Raw genomic sequence first — 16,401 nt, forward strand, 5'->3', positions numbered from 1 at the left:
AGCCCACTTCAGATAACTGATGAAGTTAGATCTTGTACTAGGTTTGTACAATAGTTTCCTTATTCAATGCCCACTTACCACTTATAAACTAAAAATTAATGCAAAGTGAGTCTCATTTTATGTTCTTCATGCAGTTTGTGATCAGTAAAATATTTTCTCCAGCACCATCCTATTCCTTTTTAACTTTTGTGTTGTTATTGTCAACATGTCATCTGAAAGTCCTTCCTTAACAACTTCCTACTGGAAGTTCAAGTCTGATTTAAGTGTACTTTAGTTTATCTGATTGAATTGTATCACACTAAGTTTAAAAAAAAAAAAAGGTCCTTTCATTAAACCTTCCTGCATCACATACTTGTCATTTCTTTACTATAATCTGTGGTGATATTTTATTTGCGTGTTAATAAATAAAGCTTGCCTAGAGATCAGGGGGGAAAGGCCAGCCATTTTAAGTAAACAGAGAAGTCAGGCAACACATGCCCTTAATCTCTTAGCAGGCAGGATCTCTGTGTGTTCAAGGCCAAACTAGGGAACAGAGCCAAGTGTGGTGACACACGCCTTTAATCCCAGTACCAACCATAGAGACATGGAGGTCTATATAAACAGACTACAGTGACAGAGCTGTCTAGGAAGAGGAAATGAGGTGCTTGGCTAAGAGCCAATGAGAGGGCAGAAAAGCAAGGCATATAAGCCTGGGTAGACAGGAAGTTACGCTCTTTGGAAGCTGCAGAGTTGGTGAGGTGAGGTTAGCTGGTGGCTTTCCATATTTCTCTGATCTCTCTAAGGCTTTAAACCAAATTTCTAGCTCATTGTTTTTATTTAATAAGACCTTTTAAGACATGTGTTACGATAATGAAGACATTTTGTAATATAGTTGTTATTATATTTATGTATTTCTCCCTTTACTTTCAAACTCTTAAGATTTGTTGATCCCATATACTGTTAAATAAGTAATTTGGGTGGAATAAAACAAAATAAAAAAAAAAACACCATATTATACACCTTTAGAAATTATTATTATCATTATTATTATTATTTTGTTTTTTAGACAGGATTTCTCTGTGTAATCCTGGTTGTCCTAGAGCTGGCTTAGCAGACCAGGCTGGCCTCAAACTCACTAAGATTCACTTTCCTCTATCTCCCAAGTGCTGGAATTAAAGGCATGTGCCACCACTACCAGACTTCATTTTTAGAAATTCTAAAGGCAAAAAGCTTGCTTTTATTATTTATTAAATTTGCTTGCTGTCATTTACATATGTACATACATAATACATACAAAGCAAGGGTAAGCAAACTCACCATCAGTGTGAACACAAAACAATATGCTTTGAAAAACCATAAAGGCAACTGCATGTGCCTACAGATCTATGTGATAAGGCAAATTGATTTGAAAAAGTAAAACATAAAGTTAAGAGCATCTCAATTTTTGGCTAAGCAACTGCCTATTTTCTCCTGTTATGTAATGCATCAGGTAGGATACTTCATTCCTATTTGTTAAATGAGATCTTTGTACAGAACTAAAAGTTAGTAACTGATAGGCAGAGTTTTAAATTATATATAATTGCATTTAAAAATAAGGAAATAAATAGAAAAAACTTTGTGCAAGAAAGAACTTGGTGAAACTTTAGTAAAACTATGTTGAATTATCAATTTTTTTCCTACTTCTTTGCAACTGTTAGGACCATCTGAGGTCAAGCTGTCTCTTCTCAGAAATATAGTGTTTATGCCTGGACAGGTATCTTCGGTCAAATCTAAGTCACTTTAGACTTTAAAATAACCTTTTATTGAGTTTGTTCTTTCAGTTCCCACATTCATCAAGTGTATTCTGGTTGCTGTAACCCTCACCTCTCCAGCCTCCTTCCCACCCCATTGAGTTCTCCTCCTTATATGTTCCTTTCCTACATTCATGTCTCTTCTATTGTTCTGCTTTTCTAAATTATTTTGCTTATTTTTATTATTAATTAAGTTTGCTAGTGTCATTTCCACCCATACATACATACGTACATACATACATAATATGTACATACATACATAAAATGCATTTTAATTTTTCTCACCGCACACTCCTGTGATCCTCTCTGCTCTCTAATGTCCCTCTCCCATATTCATGTCCTTTTACTTTATTTTGTGACTTACTGAGTTAACCAGTTTACATCTATCTATTGAAGCCTAATGGGCAAACTCACAGAAACACAATACATCCTGGTTACGGATGCATATGCAGCTGAAGAGGCGATGATGAACTCTCTCTCAGTATCCATCAGTAACCAATACTTCAGGTGGTTTTGGGGGGATCTCAGACTTCTGATGTGTCCTATCCAAAAATATGCACAGAATGTAATATAAAACTATGTAAACATTATTATAAATATTATAGTAAACTTAAACTACTTTATGTATCTCAACTTTCTGTTCACAAAGATTGTATTCAAATGTTCTATCCTTTCAGCTGCACTTAAAACACACCTCTGGCCAACTCTTACAGAGATATTGACGGTTAAGAACTAAGACAAAATAACGTGCAGATCACTGATCTTGCCCCCTATGTAGCTCACAGAACTATATTCTTGAGTCTTACTGAAGTGTTTCCTAATGCAGATCTAATGACTGAATCTTTCCCTTAAAACCTATTAGAGTCATCATTATTGTCAACCTTAGACACCAGTTTGTGAGAATTTTCTGAGAGAGTTGAGTATCCACTATCTTCTTACAAAACTTTTCTGCAAGTGAGTATTGTTAAATAGATACCTATAAATGTACATGAGATATTTTTAGATGGGCCTGCTTCTTGTTATGGTTACTTGAACAACTGAGAGTGTTAGAGTAAAATTCTGCTATTCCAGGATCCAAAGGAATCTGCAAAGGAGTTATCTAGAGTTTAAAGAAGATAGAACGTCTTGCTAAAAAAAAAAAAAAAAAAAAAAAAAAAAAAAAAGGTAGATATTCTCTTAGTAGAAGAAAATGGAACTAACCTTTCTGCTTCAGGTGGCTGTGATCTCTGCACTTGACCCCTTAGTTACTTATTGCTTTATCTGTGTCCTCATTGTTGTAGGAACAGATGCAAAACACTTTATGTGGTAGCTGCTACACAGGGAGAACACTCAATTCATTTTTGTTTCCTTTTCTTGATTAACTATTTAATATATATTAACTATTTATATTGTGTTATTTATATGTAAATATATAATAAAATATATTTAATTATATTAAATAGTTAATATATAAATATATAAATAGTTACTATATATGTAAAAACTTGATGTTTTTTTTACCTCTTGTGAGCAAACATGATTGAAATCAGATGATTTTCTCTAAGAATTTGGAGTGATTAGAGTATTTTGAATATCATTTGATTCTGAGCATCAATCAACTCTGAGTGTACTTTCCTATTTCCTTTTCACAGGTGAATTCACAGAAAGCTATTTTTGATATGGCAGCATTTCCAAGAATTTCCCCTCATCCGCTGCTGCATTAACTTTATGAAAATGTCAGAATAACATTCATCTCTACCCAGGAGCAGAGCAGAGATTTCCTGCTTGACTACTCCAACCCAAGAAATAGCATTGCAATAATGAAAGCAGGAAGGTGCACACTACCAGTCAAATCCATAGACATTAAAAGACTTCACTCAAAATGACACTGTCATCTACTCCAGGCAATATACATTTCAATGATTTGCAGTATTTTATCAGAATGAAACTTTAATTCCAGTTGTTTGTTTTTTTTTTAATATCTATTTCTTGTTTTCTTGCTTGGTTTATTTTGTTGTTTTGTTTTTGAGAGAAAATATCACTTTGTAAGCCCTGGACGACCTTTAATTTGTTATGAAGAGCACACTGGCTTGGAATTCACCTTTGATCTCCCTGTCTCTGCTTCCTGAGTTATTGGTGAAATTATTAAGGCCAGTCCACATAGTTAAAAGGGAGGTTTTATGGCATAACTTACAAATGAAGGGATAGGTAGATTATAGGTTCTGGCAAAGGTATGGCGCAGTCCGGCGGTGTTCTCCAGAGAACTCTGCTCTGTCTACCTCCAGCTTCCAGGGTCCAGGCACCAAGAGATCCTTCTCCTTTGGATCCGGGGTCTTCAGCCTCCTCTCTCAACCCCACCTTGTAGGTATGACCATTACCGAAGCCTCAATGGGGGTTGGAACTTCCAGGCCAATGCTGGAATGGCTACCCACTACACTGAGTGCTGGGATTAAAGTGTGCACAACCACACTTGGCTTCTTCAAATCTATCCAATGAAAATTTGTTCACATAGAGTTTCTTAATTTAGCCATTTTAGGACTAGAATTTACCAGACAATTATGGCAGTATTCTGTTCCCCCAAATATTCTGCACCCTAATAAACTTATCTGGGATCAGGGCACAGAACAGCCACTAGATACAGAGGCTAGAAAATGGTGGCACTCATGCCTTTAATTCTAGTATTCCAGAGGCAGAAATCCTCTTAATTGACTTAAGACCCATTCAGCAGGAGGGAATTTATGGCTGGTAATATAAACCTAGCCAACTACTATTGGTTATTAAGGTCATAGATCTTAGAGTAAAACCTACTACTGACATTCTCCTAAACTAGTCTAATTTCCAACTGCATTCTAAATACTTGTACTCACAGGTAAGTATAGCTCTCGAGCTTCAACAAGGAAACTTCTTTTTGCATTAGATAGATACTATTACAGAAAGCCATAACTGGTCAAATACAGGAAACAAGATATCATGATGTGACTAGGCCCAGTTGATATAGCCACAGAACAACTCCCATGCCTAAGTTTAGGGGAAAATCTCAGAACAGGAGGCAGGATGACTGTAAGAGCCAAAGGACCAAGGATTCTGCTGCAATGTTGTACCTTCTAGAAATGACCAGGACGCTGTGTTGAAATCTCAACAGCATGACTGCCCTAAAAGACCTGAAAAATGGCAATGCCAGTTGGCATACCAGTGATGCTGGAAATCTCACCAGGCTCCTCTCTAGAGAGGGAGACTTCATCTTCCCCAGGCATGAGCCCCATAATTGTTTATCCAATACCCACCAAGTGGTAAGTCCTAAAAGCATAGCATAGGATCAACAATAATCAGACACAGCATATTGTGTTTATATGTTTATCTTTTTACATATGTGTGTAAATGTATATTATATGCATATAATAAAGAGACCATGGATTTCTGAAGGCTCATGGGGAACACGAGAGGGTTTGGAGGGAGTTGCAAGGAATGAAAGAAAATACAGTACACATGCATAAATTAAAATTTTTTATTTACTTTACTTTTAAAAATTAGATAAAATAAAATAGGGAGAGGTACATCTCTGCCTCTGGAATGCTAGAATTAAAGGTGTGTGCTACCACTGCCTAACCTCTATGTTTAATATTGTGGCTATTCTGTTCTCAGACCCCAGATAAGTTTACTAGAGTGCACAATATTTTGGAGAACACAATCCACCACACATACGTGTAGACAAAGCACTCATACAATAAGATAAAAATAAATAAACTAAAAATGAGTAAATATTTTTTTTGAGACAAGGTCCCTGTGTAACATAGTTCCATCTGCTCTAGAACCCACTCTGTAGACCTGGCTGGCCTCAGACTCACAGAGATCTATTTGCCTCTGCCTTCCAAGTCCTGGGATTAAAGCTGTGCTCACCACGGTTAGCCTAAACTAATCAAAATTTTAAAAATAGAGAAATGGACAAAGACTACTCTTTCTGACCTGAATGATGGCCAAATACTAGCCTGTGTTCTTTAGGAACTGCTCAACTGTATTTTCAGATGACACTCAAGTAGGTTTGGTTTGAATTTTTGGCTTGACTACCTTATATGAAGGGCTGTGTTCTAGTTTGTGCTAATACAAATATTTGAGGGCCAAAAGCATAGTAGAAAAAAAAAAGTGAACTTTAGCACTTTTATGTAAACATATCCTTTTAACTTTATTCATTGAGTCAAGCAGACTGACTAAGGGTTTGTGAACAAGCAACATTGTAGCACACACATTGCCACAAAGGACCCTATCAGGCACATTGGAATTCTGGTTCCTAGACAGATATTTTTATCTTGAGAGTATTAACGTCAACAATACTGTAAGAGTTGCCAATACTTTAAAACTAAAAGGCTCAAGTAAATAGCCCAAGCCACACAGCAAGCAGCTTGGTATCATCATCACATGCTTCTCTCAGGAGAGGCTGTGGGGAAAACAAGGGACAAGTCCCCATGCCTGTGGCCCACACTAGATTAGAATACTGAGGCTGAGATTCTTCCTCTCCTCCCTTCCAACTTAGTTTGCCAAGCTTCCCTTAAGCATCTCATCTCACAGGACACTAGAGCTAAGTCCGTTTTCCTCTCTCTGATTCATCAGTATACCTTACTTCATTCTGTACCACTGGTGAAAAAAAAATCTGATAAAAAATTAGAAAGAAAAAAATCAGAAAGTTATTTTATATTACAATCATATACAAGTGCCTTTGCTCCCCTTAATGTTACTTAATATAAAATTACTTGTGAGAAGTTTGAACTAATTATTTCACCCAGTGCCTTGCATGCTATTGATCTAAGTAGTTGATTAAGCTTTAAATTTGTGCTTAAATTCGTGCAGAAGGATTATGTAATGTGAAAATTAAACTTTATTCCTTACAGGGATAAAACTATGGCAAATTAAAACTGAGTTTTCTGAAACTAGCAATTCATATATTAAAAATTTTTGGAAGAGTAAAATTGTATTACCAAAGCGCTGGAGAGCATATGTGGGCTGTCTTTGGCCTTTTGAAAATGGAATTTAACTTGCTACATGCAATTCAGTATTAAAAGTGATGTCTACAGGAGGTTAAATCTTATATATTTTACTTCTTACTTAGATTCTATCCTGTGATTTTAAGATTTACAAGAGAACATTGTCTAATCATGCCCAGTAGGTGATTAATAGCTCCCGTCTGGAGAGTTTGAATGACTTCCGGTTTTACACATAATGCAGTCTACTAACACTGCAACACTTCCTGCTGCTGTCTCTGTGGTTTTGGAAGATTCAGATTAGCTCTGTGTGATTCTCAGCATTTATATTTGAGTGCACTGTTCAGATAAGAAATAAATACTTATAAGCTGAAAGTATTCTTTGACTATCATCATTTTATGATCATACTAGAGATTTCAGTTTATGAAGGATAAAATTTGCCTAGCCCTCAACCTATAATTTTTGATAATCCAAAAATACAAACACACATACATATTCAGCATGTACTTTCTCACTTTCTTCTTTCTTTAGTTACTAGTGACCATGAAGAAAAATAATTGAGGGATCTTAACAAAGAAATACTACATTTGACAGTGTGTGCACAAGTTTTGATGCCTACAATTATATCAATAATCCTTGGAAACAATTCTGTGTTGACACAACACTGACCTCAGGACAGAATGTAGGAATGTGAGTTCTCTACCTGGTTCTAATGGATATTTAACTTATTTGGACTTGGCTCCTAGCTACAAAAAGTGTGAATGTATGTACTTAGAAATCAAATGATCAGCATTACTTAAGAATGATCCTTGCAAGTCTTAGTGTTTATAGCTGTGGGCTGTTTATTGCCCCTTCTATATTTACCAAGTTTTACATACCTCAAAGTCTCTGATTTGATATTTTCTATCTTTATAATTTAATCCATTTTACTAATCTCAGCAATTTTGCTATATTATTATAAATTCTTTATTCATAGTCCTTGCTGCTTTGAGCTACCCTATGTTGATGTTTTTTCCATCATTCTTTGACTCAACATACTTTATTTGGCTTCATTTTTAAATTTTATTTTTTTTATTTACTTATTTTGTAACTACTGTAGGCCAAGCCAAAGGGAAAAAAAAGAGATGAGAATTAACAACAGAATACATTTTCACAATATGTAGAGTCTCCTAAACCTGGTTATGTCTCAAGGCAAACTTCCTTTTGAAATATGTTTATTCTTATATTTCCCATATTAATGCCACAAATCTACATTTCAACAGATGATACTGGCTAAGAGAATAAATTATAAAGGCCTCAGCAACTCCATTTATCGCCAGCCCCCAAATCTTAATATTTGTGAAGAATGCTTCTCTGGAATCATTGTCATTGCCTTAGGACCTTACAACTTTTTTTTTTTTTATCAAATCTCTATTGACTATCTAATTTGTTAATACTGGGCTCCCTAAAGAATCACAAAATTGTTATGAATCTTCATCTCTACATGTCACCTCAAATTTAGTATACCATTCTCAATTTCCCCTCTAGCTCTAGGGGATAAATGATGCCTTCAAATATTTAGTTTTCAAAATAAAAAACTCTGGGGATAGATAGATACTTTATTGTGTCACAACTTTCGGAATTAACCATTTTAATAAAATTGAATTTCTACTTGAAGTCAAGGGACTGAAATTATAAAAATGAGTGGGCAAAATCTGTCCAGTAAAAAGTACAGATAGCTAGAGTGGGATGTTTTTCGTACTCCACTTACCCAATACAAGCTCAGTTGCTCATAATAAATTGACGGTTTCACATTTTAAGTGGCTATAGCAAATGATACCCTTGATGGAAGTCAACTGTGAAAAGCGACTTTAAAATTCTCTTTGTAATTTAAAACTAATTTAAATTTGACCACTTTTCTAAATGTCTTTTGAACAAAGCATATAAGCAGTACTTATTTTCTTTATTTCTTGTTCCTAAGGTTTTTTTTTCTTTGGGGCCGTAGATTTCTCTAAGTAAGTGTTTTTCAGGAAAGAGTGAAATAATGATGGCATAAAAAGAATATGAGGCCCCAGCCCTTGCAAATCTGAAGCTCTTTGCTTTTAAGGCAATTTTTTCACATTGTGGTATCAAAGTAGTATACATGACCAAATCAATTAGTTGCTCTGAGCTGGAGGGTCAAGAATCCTCATTTTAATACATTTGCTATGTTGGATGCCACTGGTCTATGGATTGGTATTTGATGCGCTGATGTAACTAATCTCACTCATTGACAAATGGAAAAAATGGAAGCCAGTCAAGGGTATGTTTTTTCCCATTCATCTATGGATGTAGAACTGTGGAAAGAATACTGGGGAAGGAAAGCTTAGGTAGGGATGGGGCCATGAGGGTGTGGGGAATGTGGGGTAGGGAGTGGGTTAACCAAAACAAATGATGTTGGAAGAAGCCTTATGAAATCTCCTAGTTTCTAAGATAATTAAAAATACTTTGAAAGGTGTTTGAATAGGCCTTACCAATGTTAGTAAACAATGGTGCTCCCAGAAGACAGGATAGTACATGAAAAGCTCAGTGTCAAACATATGGTCAGACAGGGTTCAACAGTACCCAGGATAATACAAGCCATTGCCTTCATTCTTGGTTGTCCACCATAACTACATGATAAGATCCTACTACTAAAGAAATCAGATACTTTTGTAGTAGGGCATAGAGAAATCAAGCTTGAATAAACCTAGAAACTCTCCCTGTCGGCTAGCTTTTATAATGTTCGAAGGTGTCACACAGTAAACTGGGGAGGAAAAATAATGTCTTATCAAACACTATACCAACCTGCTAAGCAACATGTGCCCACTGGTTCAATAGTGGAAAGAGTGTTTATTGGGGCAATCATACTCTTCATTAGACCTCTTCACAGAATGGAATCCTTGGTACTGTAAAAATGGTCAAAATGCATAACAGGGGAGGGAGTTCACAGCTCTTGAGGAGAACCTATTGATGCATTTCTAAATGGTCATGCTGTCAAATTGCCTTCTAAATATTTACGTTGATACCTACAGATCTGGGTATTTTGCAATTTTGGTGAGAAAAGCTCAAGGACAAGGGCCCTTGTCTCCTTTACCAGAGACAGTCTGTTTTTATTCTGTTTCGTTCATTAAACGTAGATATAGACTTCCTTGGGTAGAATCTTCTGGGTAAAATAAAGTTGGAAAATCCATATACTTTTAACATAAATAGTAGGAGCATGCATTACATATCAACTTTACAGCCAGTACTTTCTTGTATTAACTATTAAAGCAAAGTATAAAACTAAGCAGATTTATAGTATTGTTTCTGTCATAACAAATATATCTATACAGAAGAATGATTATACTTGGATGCCATTTCTGTTGTGGAAAGAGGTTCAAGAGATACTATATTCAAAAATAAGGAAGTAATTATCATTACCTGATTATGCTGATAAATCAATATTCTGTAATAGTTCATGTTTTTCCTGGGTGCTTTAAGAGAAGCAGGAGCAAAACCATGCTGTGGGCTCCATGTGTCATCGTGCCTGAAACTACTGACTGTCAAAGGTGACTGTTTTCCTACTGTATTTTAACAGACAATGTATTCAAACCACACCCTGCCCCTGCCCTAGTCAACATGCACATATTCAAAGATGTCATCAAGTAGGCTAGGCAGGAACTGACATGTAAGTCCAAAGGACTACTTGGTAAACATGTTATGGAAGCACTTCAGTTAACCATGCATTATTGTCCATAATAGTGTCTATGAGGGCATTGTTAGTTTGTTTTTCTTATCCTTCAAACTAAGGGAAAGCAAACTGCTGCTAGAGCTGACTGTTGAATCATGGTTCCATGGATGTGCTCACTCCACTCTAGGAAACTTGCTTATGTTGATCATTTTTCAAGTTCTTTTTGGGCATACACACGCGTGAGTGCAGGGGCACACACACACACACACACACACACACACACACACACATATATGAGCATACAAGAAGTAGCTTACTTTGGAGGCTGAGGGCTGGTAAGGTGAGGTTAGCTGTGGTTTATCCTGTTCCTCTCAGTTTTCACCCCAATATCTGGCTACAGGTTTTGTTTTTTTGTTTTTTTGTTGTTTTTTATTAATAAGACCGCATTTCATCTTATAAAACTTCAATTGGGTTTTTGGATTTTTTACATTAGAGGAATCACATTTGAACTTGTTATTCAAAATACTTGAAATTTGAAACTTTTCAGATCTGGTATACTTTCAAAAATCAAATACATAAAGGTATAATATTTTGGGGGAGGGGGAAAGACTTGAACCTGGTGATTCTGGTTTCCATTTATGAATAGTGTTCTTACCTTCATCGTGCATATAAGAATCGAAGTTTAAGAATCTGTGTGAGGGGCCCCTGGCAGCAGGATCAGGATCTATCCCTGGTGCATGAGCAGACTTTCTGGATCCCATTACCTGTGGTTGAACACCTTTTCACCCTAGAGGTAGCGGGGAGGGGCTTGGTTCTGCCTCAACCGAATGTACCAGGTTTGCTGTCCCCCCCATGGGAGAACTTACCCTTTTGGAGGAGGGGTGAGTGGGTGGGATTAGGCAGAGATGGGGGACTGGAAGGAGAGATGAGAGAGGGATCTGTGGCTGATATGTAAAATGAATATTTTTTTTTTAAATAAAGAAAAAGAATCAGCAAAGATTGAACAAGGAAACATCTGACCAGGGAGGGAGAGAAAATAAAGGAAGTAAGGCTGGCAGCCGGTTCAGAAGACATTTTCATCAAAGATGAAGGGTAATCATTTTTGTTGGCACAAATGTGACCACCTCACGCCAGCATTCCTGCCATTTACTACTGAACATTGTATATCTATCATTTAGAAACATCGAATGAGTAAGGTAGAGTCACCATTAGCCTCTTAAAAATAGAGTATAGTTAGTAAACATTTTCATAACCTTTAGATTAATGACAACTAACTCATTAGCTTAACTGAATTTCCCTTGTAAATGTGAGGTAGCAGTAGGTAGGAACATTCCCTGTATAGCACTTGTTTCTAAATAACCGTGGGCTGTTTTGAGGATACACGGTGGGAAGGGGAATAAATTAATTTCAGGAGGGTTCAGACTGGGAACACATATAATGTGAGGACTGAGTTGAGATGATCCAAAAACTGCAGTGAATATCACAGACCACACTGCAGGGCCATTCTGTTTTCTGCTCTCAGTTCTGAGCTGAGGAAGCCTTAGATCCTGATTTCTTTAATCCACTTTGTTTACTCCTGACTTCTTGCTGATTTAACACTCATGTAACTGGTTATGAAGAAGGAAGGTTGAATGGGATTACATTTAAATTGGAGGAAGCGCCTTTCTTTGTAAATCAAAGCAGAAAAAAATTATCTGTATAAAGCTTAACACAGTTGCCATAGAGTAACAGCCAGGGCTTGCTGCTAGTATTGATTCTAATATTCTTGTTCTTTTCTTTTTTCCAATTTTTTTTGCCTCTTTCCCTACTTCTTTCTTCTTTAATTGCTAGGTTACTTTCATAATACTCAAACTATGAATAATTTAAATTTTATTTATTTACTTAGTGTACATATGGGTATGTATGTAATTTAGAATACAACTTGAGGAAATAAATTCTCTGCTTCTACCATGTAGGTTCTGGATATCAGTCCTAGGTTACCAGGCTTGGTGGCAACAGCCTGTACTGGCTAAAACATCTTGCAAGCCATAAGCGATTTTAAAACTCTAAACTCTTAAGTAATTGGATTTTATGCCCCTCTACTTTGAAGTATTTTTATTACTTTGTTAATGTACTGGCTAATGCAACATTAAAAAAATCTATGGAGAAATAGATGTTTTTATAGTCTGTTGGACCAACGACACCCTATCTGGGAAGTTATTCATTGATCGGTAGCCTGTATAAATGAGCTGAAATATTCTGTTTTGAAACAGACATTTGTCCCATGTTGATCTGGAATAAAACAGTGATAAAAGGAATGAGGAAGCATCTGCTTTGTGTTTGCAGCTGTGAAGGTCAAATCACAACTACAAGCTCAATGATACTATCAATGTGGGCAAATGCTTATTGCCCATGTTACAAATGGGAAATGAAATTCTTAAGTGGTAAACAATATTTCTAAGGGATTCATGTCTATAGTTAGCCCCAAAGGTTTTGGTCTTTATATTGCTCCACAGTGAGAATTTTTACAGGTACCACTAAGAAAACAAGAAATAAGTTGATCTATATCTGAATGAAAAACTCAATGAAAGGGTACATAAAACACCTTTAAGTGAGAACGAGATTGCTTAAAACAAAAGTAGTGATTGTTGCAGAAGGCCCAAAGCAGAAGAAAATAAAATGCTGATTATCCAATGTGTTCCATTACACAGTGGTAGAATACATTTCTCAAAGTGAACCCGAGAGTTACTGTAGTTCTTCCCTGTCTTTAATTCCATTTCTATTTGCAGAAAAAGGATTGTCCAGGTAACCAGATCCAGAGCTAAGTTCACCACTTCAACCCTCCCCAGGATTCTGTTCAGATGCATTTGTTTCCCTTCCCTTTCTAAAGGGATTCATATAGTTAATTTTCTTCTCTTGTACTCTCTGTTATTCTCCCACCAATGCCATCTCATCACAGAGCTGTCAAAATTGTTTAAATCAATACTTCAAAGTAATACAGTTGGTGACAATGCCTGACAGAGGTCCCTAACCACGGCTTTGCAAATACATCAAGTTGCTTGCCTCTTTGAATCCAACAGTAACACTTTCTAATCCCATGTGGTACACTTTTGCACCTGCCTGCTCAGCATTGGGACTCAGACTCAATTCTTCCTTAGCCTTTGTAGGTAGCATTGTGCCTTTATCTCATGTGTTCCTCTGTCTGTTGATGCCAACACAGTGTGAAGTAACTCATCTTTCACGTCTTTTTAATAATAGTGATCTTTCTAGCCTTTCTGATATTTATAAGACTGTTTACTTTTCCATAAAATATATTCACATGCATGTTTCCAAAAGTAGAATTTAAGGAACACACTTGCAAGTGTGCCAAGAAACGTATCTTCTTGGATGTCAGGAATAGATATGTCTTGAATATGATTCACTTACTGCGAGCAGATACGAAGTAGGGACAGATGTAATTGCTTTTTTCTTGTTCTTAGCACTTTAAAAACTGCTCAGTAGGGAGTAAATTTCTGTGTTCCTCTTACAGAAAAAAATTGGCAGATACCCTAATTTGCTATTTACTCTTTGAAAATTAAAAAAAAAAACAAAAACTTCCATGACTTTATGATCAGAATATGTCCAGTCTGTGAATCACTTGTTGCTTCAATTTTTATTTACATATAGCTACTCTTCCCTGCTTTTACCTAAGATGTAGATTTTTTTCTTGCAAAGAATATGAACAAATGTCTAAAGATACTCAAGATTACTAAACATAAGGAAATGCAAAATAATCCTCTAGTGAGATGTCATCTTACAACTGTAATGATGGCTATTACCAAAAATATAAAATAGAAATAGAAGAACAAAACTCCAACTCTTCTATGATTGTGCAATCCCACTTGTAGATATGCAAAGGAAGTGAAATCATTATCTGACAGATAGCTCTACCTCCCATATTAGTTACTCATAGTCACCAAGACTTGAAAGCAAATTGTTATACCCATTAAATTACTGGAATATATGAATTTAACATTTATTCACACATACATTTATGTGTGTATATATATACATACATATATGTATATATATATATATGTATATATAGAAGTATATATGTATATATATATATATATATATATATATATATATATATATATTTCAATCTTAACAAATAAGGAACTTCATCAATTTACAGCAACAAATTTTGGAGCAAATGATGCAGAAAAAAGTGAAACAGACAAAGAAAAAAATTGCATGATCGCCCATGTGCAACAAATAAATTATATATTTAAAAAAGTAAGTAGAACATGGTTACATGAGGTTGAGGGTGGAGATGATGGATGATTTTTGGATAGAGCTTAAAAATTATCAGGTACAGGATGCTTATATTGTTCAGATATAATTTAAAGTGTGGTGGTAATTGTGAATAATACCATATTATATGCCAGAATTCACTAAGTTCTTACTGTTTTCACTCTAAAATAAATTATAATTATACAAGGTGATAAATATCTTCATTATATTAATTATAATAATCATTTATTAATGTACTTGTATATCAAAACATCATACATAATGTCTTAAATATTTACTATTTTTATTTCATATATAAATTATATATATACAAAACAAAAATACTGCTAAACATATATATAACCCCAAGCTCATTTCCAGAAGGGCTTTCTGGATGAGTGATATTTAAAATAAAATTTGAAACAATTTTCAGATTTATGGTGCTTTGAAGAAGGAGAAGACCGACTGATGAAAAAAAGGGTAATGTTATATAAAACAATGAGAGTGTAGTACAGTGTATACAAGGGGGTGTAGCATCACATAAAACAAGAGAAGTGTAGGACTTCATGGAACATGAGCGAATAGAACACTGGCACAATGTAATGGGGAAAGCCAGTAAAATATGTTAATATCACTTTAACTCAAAATAGCAAGATGTCTATATTTAAGAGACTATCAATTAGTGAATATCAAAGAAAGCAGATTCACATTACAATATGAAGTCTTGGATTGTGTTTGTATTTCATATATCATACCAAAAATAAAGGACCAAATGTTATTTTAATAAAAGTATTTTCTATAAAATAACCTCAAAGCTATGATTAATATAAAAGAGTATGAATCTAAAATAAAATACTTAGGCAAGGCATGGTCATGCACACGTTCAATCTCAGCACTTACCACTTGCAAGGCAGAGATGGGTGGTGGATCTCTGTAAGTTGGGTCTATTCCTGTTGTACATCATGAGAATTAAAATAAAGTACTTAAAAATCATAATAATCAAGGGATACGTTGTTCTTTTGTAATATTAAAAATTTTAAGCTAAGGCCAGGCCTGACGTGTAAGCCACACCTGTAGTCTTAGCATTTAAGAAGAAGATTAGGAGGATTGTAAATCCCATGTTATGAATAATAAATAAAATATAAAGATTACTCTAAGACAGCCATCATTAACTTAAGTCTTTCAGGAATATCAATACCAACAATGCTTCACTAACTCAGATTCCAAGTGATTTAGAAAATGTTAACACATTCACTGTTCAGGCATCTAGTCCCTCCAGAAGCCAGAATCAATCATAGTATTAGGTACTTTAACTGGCCGATGCAATACATGATCAATTTTACATTATTGTGACAAATTACCTTGGAAAACAAATGAAGAGATGAAGGAATTATTTTGGCTCAGTGTTCAAGAAGTTTGTATGCTGGTTGGCAGGCTCCATTGTGATGGGCCTGTAGTTAAGCAGACTGTCAGGGTCTTGTGCAAATGAGAGGGGAGTGCTCAATTTGTGGCAGTTTGGAAGGAGACAGATAAAGGCAATGTATATTTTTCCAAGGCATGCTCCAGTGACCTGATTTTTCCACATTATCTCCTACTCTGGACCATTGCTGAGCAATGCTATGATTTTACTAATTTATCAAATGATTAATTCATTAATTAGATTAAAGGTCTTATGATTCAGTCACCTCCCAAGGATAAGGTTCTCTAACTGTAAACTAAGACTCTGTAACACTTTTGATGGGCACTTTTTACCCC

Source organism: Onychomys torridus, chromosome 15 (assembly GCF_903995425.1).
Source record: "Onychomys torridus chromosome 15, mOncTor1.1, whole genome shotgun sequence".
Classification (NCBI taxonomy): domain Eukaryota; kingdom Metazoa; phylum Chordata; class Mammalia; order Rodentia; family Cricetidae; genus Onychomys; species Onychomys torridus.